We start from the raw sequence: 9176 nt of genomic DNA, 5'->3' as shown, positions 1-9176 counted from the left end.
GCTCCTTCTATCAAAGAGCAGGACCAACAGACTCAAAAACCCCTTTGTTCACTGGTTGGGAGGAGGGCGAACAAACCACTACTGGATAGGGGAGTAAGTGTCCTAATAACCCAACAATAATTTCAGTGCAATAACCAACAACATCTCCAAATACATTATTATTGTATTTCAACATACCATTGTATTTTTATTTTATATTCTATTATAAGTGTATGTCTGTATATATATATATACTGTATATGCTCACACAATGCTGACGTATGTGTATGTCTGTTCATATGTATGCATAGGCATATGTACTGTACGTATATATATATATATATATATATATATGCAATTGTATAACTTATATACTGTGTATAAATATAGTACTAATATCTATCCTATATATTAGTATATATACATAGTAGCTCTTAGTAATAATGGTTGTATAAATCTGGTCCGAAACTGCCTATATAGCTAACTGTTTATCTAAGTTATCTATTTAACTACTCAACTATTTATACTGTTCCTATATTTGAACTATTTATATACCTGTTCACATAACATCCTTATAATTATACTAGTTCTGCTTAATGTAGTATTGTGTAGTAATTGTTAACAATGGTATCACTGAAATATAATAGTAAATAATAGAGATTGCCATCAACAACAACACACCTACTTACCACAACAATATTTACCTACTAATTCTACTAACACTAATCTATCCATCTACTTCTACCAACATCCACTGTTCAGATTTCCCATATTTATTGACAGTGTTCTGCTCCTCGTGTATATTTTAATGTATTTTACCCATTTGTGTTTTTATTGTTGTTTTGGTGCTGGAACTTCTGAGGGATTGTACCGAGTCGGTCCACACGTTGGCCACCTGTGTGGAGAGACATTGTTGAAGATAAATCATGGCTTCTCTTCACAAATTATTAGTTTGCTCTGCATTACTGGCGCCACCAATAACCTCAGGAAGAAATCTATGTTGCACTACTTTCCTTTTAATTTTAATGAAAATAAATCAATTCTACTGGCCCAAGTCCCTAAGGCCTAAGATTTTCACATCATACACACTATAGAGCATATAGCCTTATGTTTGTTACACAATTGCAGAGGATTACTCTGCTACTTGACTAGCAGAGTTGTGTTGCCATTTGTAGCTTCACTTTTTTGGAAAGTTTTATTTTTGGAGACTTTTTCAAGAATTTATTAGTATAGTATTTTACTATGATCAAAAGTTGACATAACAAAAACTTATATTTTTTCTTAATTATAACCACAAAAATGGACAAAGCTAAGTATTTTGAGGCTCAGGATCTTATTAGCATCGTATTTTATTGTGATCAAACGTTGGCGTACCAACTACTTTATCCCTCCCCCTAATCCCAACTAATCTATCCCTATCCCAACCCTAAGAACTGTACCTCAGTGTCCATGAGCACTGGCTTTATTCCCAAATAGGTCTCATGGACATCCCTGGTCAACCTGGGTCAACCTCTGTGTCTGGTTGTGAAGGCCTGGACGAAATGCAGATGCCACCGGTCTCTGGGGACAAAGAAGGTAAAAACAGGACGTGTTTTAGTCTTAAGCAGATATTTGCTGTGTTTAACAACCCTTTCTGTCCATCTTCATTATTAATGTCCAACAGAAAAGACATCTCATGTGCTGGGCCAAGACAAAACGTTCTAAGACAGAATCTATGTTGAACTAAAACACATGATAGACCTGTTATGTTTAATTTGATCAGGTTTTTTACTCCTTTAAAACTGTTTAAAAAAAAAATCAGAACAAAGATGTCATTTTAACTGGTCTTCAATTTCAAGTGCTGCAAATGTTTTATCATCTTCTAAAATTATAAGAACATTTGTAGTTTTTTTAGTTAGTAGCAAAGAAGGAGATTGCAACCTAATGCAAAAGTCAAAAGTCTCTATAAATAAGTTTTTAGGCTCAGTCTGTTTTAGAACTTTTTACTTTTTTATGACAGTCCCCTCCATTAAAGTACCTGCTAAATGCATGAAAATATAAATTCTTTTAACTAAATTTATATTTACAACTTTTTATTTTCTTATAAAGTACAAAGTCTATAGGACATGGGTGTAGCCACAAGATTAATACAATTAATATTTTATTTATAGATTACAGAATTTACATCACATTCACATTATTATACGTAGGCAGCGTCAAAGGTTCGACTGTAAACAGCTATTCATAAACAAAGACAAGGTGGAGCAGAGCTGCTGGCAGTGAGCAATGAAACTTTTTACACGGAATATTAAATTTCATATCCACATCACAAAATGTCAGTGATGCTTTTAAACTAGAATGAAGGCACATTGTGGTACACTTTCAATTTTAGTGACTCATCAAACCAGTACCTTCAAAAGGTCAGAAGTTTATTATATGTAAAGCATTAAGAATGCAAACATAGTGATGATGATGACAGAGACCAATACAATCATAATTTACATAATTTTTTAACAAGAGCTGCAGCCAGATTCTGAAATACACAGCGCCCCGGTGTGGCTGGTAAATCAAATTCTACGACATCACACGGGAACCTGTAGAGCAACTTGTAACAACACTTTACCAGCAACTGTGCAACCTGTGGTCTGTCTTGAATGTAAGCTGTTTAACATGTGTGAAATATGTCTCATTTTTACCTGGGTCAGTGTAAACAGGAGTGTTGTCACACCCACAACTTCCGCCGTTGGCCAGATGTCGGTACAGAGCATAAGCGTGGCCGGACAGCCACACACGTCTCCATCATGATAACTGACGACGTACTGTTGACGAGAGAAGAGAGTGAAAAAAACCTTAATGACAGCTTAAGACGTACTGGTGCCAAGAGCATACTGATATGGTAGTAGACGCTGTAGTTCAGCCTGAACAATACAGTCAGACAGTCTTTTTACAAACTCAGAGAGAATACTACAACTCTTTAACTCTTAACCCGTTAATTTGTTTATAAAATCCAACAGTATATTTGACATAAAGTCAGAAAATCAACAACTGAAGCTCCACCTGGACCACAACTGTTACTACATCACCTCTTGTGACTTCCATACACACTCTAGGACGACTAAATGTTTGTTTTATCAACGAGAGCAATATATCCAGTTTAATTTAAATGGCGTCTCTTGTTACGCATGCGCAAATTATCGAGATGACATGACGTAATTTTAAAGGTGCCGTACTTCAGATGACCGTTAATGCAAAGGGATTTGTAGATGTATGCGCAAAGAAATAAAATAGATAATTAACAACATTACACAAAAACATAGAATATAAACATAAAGCTACAATGTTGTGGTATCACAGTACAGTCAACTCGGAAGAAATGGCATTTAACCCGAACGAAAAGCAGACTGTACAATTGAACTTATGAAATTACGTGATTAATAGAAACTAACAGAAATTCATCTTCAAAGTTTAATTCTTACCTTTCGACCACATTTGTCTTTTCTGGACAAGCCACCCGCCGTTCATTGAGTGTCCACAGAGATGAAAACGCTGCACCGCACACTCACAGGTTAACTTGCCGCCAAAGAAAGTTTATCGAGAAAAAAAAAAAACTAACGCACTAGTGCCCACAAAATGGCTGAATATCACACAAAACCGCTTCATTATGTAATTTAAACGTTAAAGGCTTGTTTGTATCAAGTTATCTTTCCCCTCGTGACGTCCACACACACACTCGACGACGACGACAAAATGTTTGTTCGACAAACGAGAGCGCTCATTTCCGGTATAATTTAAAAGCTCTTGCTGCACGTGCGGAAACCAGAAAGGGGAAATGACGTAATTTTAATTAATATGTGAACGAATTTCTAGATCGGTGTGTAAAATAAATACGAATTAAAACAAATTGTTTAATAATTAATAAATAAATTAATAGATTACTAGACAAATAAAATAAAAACAGAAATAAATAGGGAACATATGAGAAGTTTATTAATAACATTTTAGATCTTCAGTCACATCCATCCACTAGGTAGTGGGTTTCAAATGCAAATTCTTATATATTGAATTTTTAATTTGCATGCAATTAACTTCGTCACAAACACGTGTAAACAACACAACACAAATTAAACAAGTATATGAATTCATGATAAATTAAGAAGAATTCCAGCTCTAATTTGCTCACAAATGCTACAATTTTTTGCCCTTTTAACAGTCTATTATGTCCCTCCTCCTAGATAGTAGCAAGCTGGCTGGAAGTGAAAGCTGAAAGCAGTTTGGAGATAAAGTTAGTGATTGTTTATGTAAGAGCGAGGGTTAGAGCGAGATGGGGGCAAATGCTGACACATTATTTATTTAACATCGTTTTTATTTAACAAATTCTTATATAATAATCTACAGTAGGTGTTGAATAAAAAGTTGGAGTGTGTGGTACCCCCTAGAGTTGTCTCGTTGACGATCGTTATAAGGTCCAGCTGTGTGGATTTGAGTCTGAGCCTAAAAAAACGAATGAAAAATTCATGTGGACACCTTGTCAGGTCTAATCCGAGTCGAATCAGTCCAGTCGCTGTGTAGAACCACATCAGGTGGACAAACCCACACAGCAATCATATTTTATATACATATAGCCCTGTATATATATGTTTTATTGATTTGTAAAATTAACACTAATCCCATTTCCATTTTAGCTTTTACGAAAAATAAACCCTACATTAGGGTGCCACACATACGGCCCTGAATTTGAATTTTGAAGAAAATAAAAAAAAGAGTACAAATATATAGACTATATTTTCCAAACTATATTTTTTTCATCCTTTGACGCTGACAGCTGCTTGAGGGCACTCTGGGCTTGTGTACCAGTATCTGCTACTCCTGTACCACTGAAAATGTACATGTTGCTGGCTGGCTGGTGCGACTTATGTTCCAGATTGTAAAATTATATTTCGTTAGATTTAAATACATAATAATAATAATAATACATATCTAATATACTTGTACTTCTTTGTATGAAAACAAAGGGGAAAAACATAGACCTGATATTATTTATAAATATTTATATCCTGATTGTACCGGTCCGGCCCACTTGACGTCTAATCAGGCCGTATGTGGCCCCTGAACCAAACTGAGTTTGACAGCCCTGCTTTACACCTTCATGGGAATGCTGAAGCTGGAGGAACAGGCCAACTCTAGTGGAATGTAAAGCTAAGTCTGTGAAGACTGTCAGACGTGGCCTTGCTTGTTGTTCCTCGTGTCAAATACAATCTCTCTTTCTGACAGGTACCTAACTCCTACAAGTACTGCTGTTGACTCGGTAGATAACTAGAGATGTTACTGGATACTCTCCTCTGAGCTGTTCGCTAAGTCGTTTCCTGCAGCGGTTTCAATAAATAAACTTTTTACGTGCTCTCCTGTGACGGGGACTAATGGACTAATTTAGCTTTTGTTTTGTTGTGTTGTGTTATTTCATTTTTCACGCTCCTTTTCTCCACGGAAACATAAAAGAGTTCTGATGTTTTCTTTGCGTGTGGCTTGTTGGCTGGTTTCAAATTCCTAAATGTATTATTATGTCATCAATTCAGCTTGGAATCAAATCAGAAATCTGTGCTAGATGTTACGCATGTATCCTCTGGGATCTGAATCACTCGGTCCGTCGCTACACCGAAACATTCGTCTCATTCACTTGTTGAACAGATACCCTCTCACAAAATTGGGCTCGTGATTCTTGATTCATTTAATCATTTTCCCAAGGATTTATGAGGATGATGTCTTTAGTCAGAACTGTCATCCTGCATGTCTTTGATGCTTTATGATCCGTGAAATAGACCGTTCTCCTCTCCTGTCTTCTTTCCCTTCCACTTCCCCTTTCCCCTCCCTCCTCTCCTTTTCCCCTTCTCTCCTTTCCTTTCCTCCTTTCAGGATATCATCAGTGAAACTGTGTCAGTTCGATCAGTTTTGACCTTGTCTCCTTCTTGGATTCCTCCTCCAATTGCGACATTCTTTACGAATTCACTTCAGACTTCTGCTCAGTCACATTCACCTGTGACGACCATCTTTAACTCTCCTACGGAGGCCAAAGCGACAACGACAGTTGTTGGCCTGCTGCCGAGGAACAACCCAAACCCACTTGACCTTCAGTGTATTAATGTGTGCCTTTGTGAAAACGTATCACATGAAGCATTTGTTTATTTGTTAAGTGTCTCAAAGTTACCGCAAAGCAAAAATCAGGGGCAACGGCGAGTGGGGATTTATCTCAATTTCAGTCATTAAAGTTGACAATGCATCACTGTGATCCAGTTAGTGGACATGGGCGAAGAGGATAGCGCCGAGGCGCTAGCTCAGGCGAATTAGCAATGAACGGGAAGTGTGCAAAGAGCTAAAGAATAGAATGTTTAAAAAAAGGCGTCTGGATTGAGAAAAATGACTCCAAAGCAAAGCGCAGGCATCTCTTTCATCTGGAGGCAAACTTGAACTGCTCTTTCATCATCACTGTGAAGACTGTGCATGCTCCGCGTTTACCTGCGGGGAAGAATCACGCACTCTACTTTCAAAGAATATACCCTATACTTCTCTTGTTAGCGCTCCCTCCTGGTTCCTGCAGTGTTTGGAAGCAGAGAGACGAGTCATTAACGGCACCACGCAGCCACCCACCGAGAGGAACCCGGGCAGGTGACAATTATTTACCCCCAAATTAGCCTTGTTATTGAGTCTGATGAATGTGTGTGGAAATTAAGGTTGAAGGCTGTGATTGGCAGGCTCACAATGGAGCTCAACAAGGGCACAGGAGCGTTTGAAGAGCGGCTCCACCGGAGGCGGGAGGAGCTGCGAAGAGCTACAGTTTAGTTCAAAGACAGCGCTTTTGGTTTTGCCGTCACTGCAGCTCCAGTCGAGTTTCATCAAGTCACTTATAGTATATAGTTTACTGGTGTTCCTCCAGGAAATGGAAATATCTGTCCCTGGGTGGCGCTCTGGTCTATATCCTAAGAGATTACAAACATTCTTGATTCCAAGAACAGAGGGGGAAAATAATTAGGGCACATCTGAAAATTTGTTTATGTCCAAATACGGCTCCTAGGGCAGAGGTCCCCAACCTCCGGTCTGTGGGCCGGTGCTGGTCCGTAGGTTTCAAAACAATAGGTCATCCAGACTTAGATACTAACAGGATAAAGTCTAAAACAGGGGTGTTAAACATAAGGCCCGTGGGCCAAACCGGCCCTCTTGGTGGTTCAATCCAGCAAAAATGCAAAACCACTGTCAAGTTATATTTCGTTGAATATGAATATCTACGCTCTGTGTCTGTTTTGCTTAAATTAGCTGGTATAAAAATGAAAACACTTTTAACTGATCATTTAATACTTCAACACACACAAAAAAGCACAAAAACCATAAGCTGCAACCAAAACTTAATTGTGTTAATTAAGCTAGTACATAGCCAACCTTTATCCACCTAACCTTCTGATTAAAGAACCATGTAGCATGTTGCTTGTTTGCTAATTCTCTATTTTGATTGCCTGTTTGAATTTTTTGTTGTAAGTTGCCGGGAAACTATTTTACTAAAGGTAACGTGTTTGTCTTTCTTTTTTTCTTTTTTTTTTAAATAAGGTCCATGAGTGAAAGTATGCCACACATCGTTTGTAAATATATAGTGACGTTATCTTTAATATTGATAACAACTTTCCTAACGTTCCTAGGACTCATCTGGCGTTGTCATGGCGCACAAGTGTCATTTGTCTTCTTTGATGGTTTACTGATCAAATACCTGTAAAACAAATGACACTTCTCTCGAGCGCTGCTGCACTTTGAATGCGGCCCACATCGCGAAAAAACACTGACACATCAAAGACGTCTCTTAATGTTAATGTTATTTGTGCAAATCTGACGGCTGGAACATTTGGATTTATTTTTCTCTTTTTCCTCTAATCTTGCCTCCCTAAATGTCTAAAGGAGTGTCACAAAATCCTCAGACAAGTGATGTTTTACCCTGAAGATAAAACATTGTCAGCCTGCGGAAAAAAAAAGTATCTTTGAAGACATTTATGCTGCTGCATCTGTTTATGCCAGCGCTCCTCTTCTTTGTGTTGATTTCGTATGGAACGGTGTCACATCTAATTACCTGCACTCCAGAGGTTATTTTCCTCTGCCAGGTCTTTGATTATTATCAGATAACTCATAATGTACTAAAACAGCTTCGGTGAAGTGTTGTGTAGGTGTGAGGCTCAATCCAAGGATGACGACAGTTAGCATGTGCTGAAAAGTTGAGGTTCATCTGCAAGATCTTAAAAAAACAAAAACAAAACAGCTCTCTGATTGCATAAGTGTTTGTGTATTATTTGATTTAGTAAAAATTCATCGAACGGGCCGAATTGAAACCCCAAGCGGGTTTGTTACTCCTGTACCACTGAAAATTCACATGTTCGTTATTTTCACACTGACAGCCGCTAGAGGGCGCTCTAGCTGGCTAGATATGATGTATACATATATCTATGTGTATGTATTTATATATATACACATATCTACGTATATATGTATATATAAACATTTAAGCAAACTTCAGGCTTTGGTTCATGTTGCGATTTAAAAGAAAAGCAACTCAATTTTAAACTAGATTGAAAGTGAGGTTTGTGCAATGGCAGACATCAAAATCTAATATGCAGTTGTAAGTTTTCATCTGCCGTTGAGAAAAGATAAGTGAAATGACTCCATCTCTCCCAAACTGGCGCCCACATTTTTGTCCAAAAAAAAAAAAAAAAATAAAAAAAACAACCCATGAATAATCTTCGGCCGTGAAATCGCTCTTTGTTCAGTAACGGCAGCTATTGCATTTCTGCAGACCGCACATTGCGAAAATGTACTAATTCCAAGTGCTTTCATCGCTGAACTTATTCTGTCTTTATTGCCCAACAGTCTCAAAATGCATTTTTTTTTTTTTTGTGTGTGTGTCCGTGAGTCATCCCCGGTTTGATTAATGCGATCGGGGAGTTGTTACAGCGCCGGAAGGCTCCGAGGTGTCAGCCGACTCGGCTGAATATGTGAAGAGAACTAATTGTTTGTTTATGATGTGAAATATTAATAACACTGAATATATGAGTCTGTCAGGCAAAATCACCATTTGGGACAAATATGCACCGGGGTTTGGCGTAGCTGCGCATCCGTTGTTAACGGCGTCGGCAAGTGTTGATTTGGACTTTTGTGGAATTCTATTCTATCCCCGCCAGAAGCAGAGAGTT

The 9176-nt window shown here is 37.9% G+C and overlaps 1 long non-coding RNA gene across 1 annotated transcript; it reads right to left on the bottom strand.

Moving 5' to 3' along the window:
- Positions 1-1477: 1477 nt before the first annotated feature.
- LOC103395803 (uncharacterized) lies at positions 1478-4667 on the bottom strand. Its single transcript, XR_523289.2, has 3 exons — positions 3435-4667; positions 2655-2777; positions 1478-1539 (listed from the first exon to the last, which is right to left on the bottom strand). It is a non-coding gene; the product is annotated as an uncharacterized LOC103395803 (long non-coding RNA).
- Positions 4668-9176: the final 4509 nt, after the last annotated feature.

Source organism: Cynoglossus semilaevis, chromosome 20 (assembly GCF_000523025.1).
Source record: "Cynoglossus semilaevis isolate Cse_v1.0 chromosome 20, Cse_v1.0, whole genome shotgun sequence".
Taxonomy (NCBI): domain Eukaryota; kingdom Metazoa; phylum Chordata; class Actinopteri; order Pleuronectiformes; family Cynoglossidae; genus Cynoglossus; species Cynoglossus semilaevis.
The sequence above is the reverse complement of the archived record's forward strand: the minus strand, read 5'-3'. Positions and strand labels throughout refer to the sequence as shown.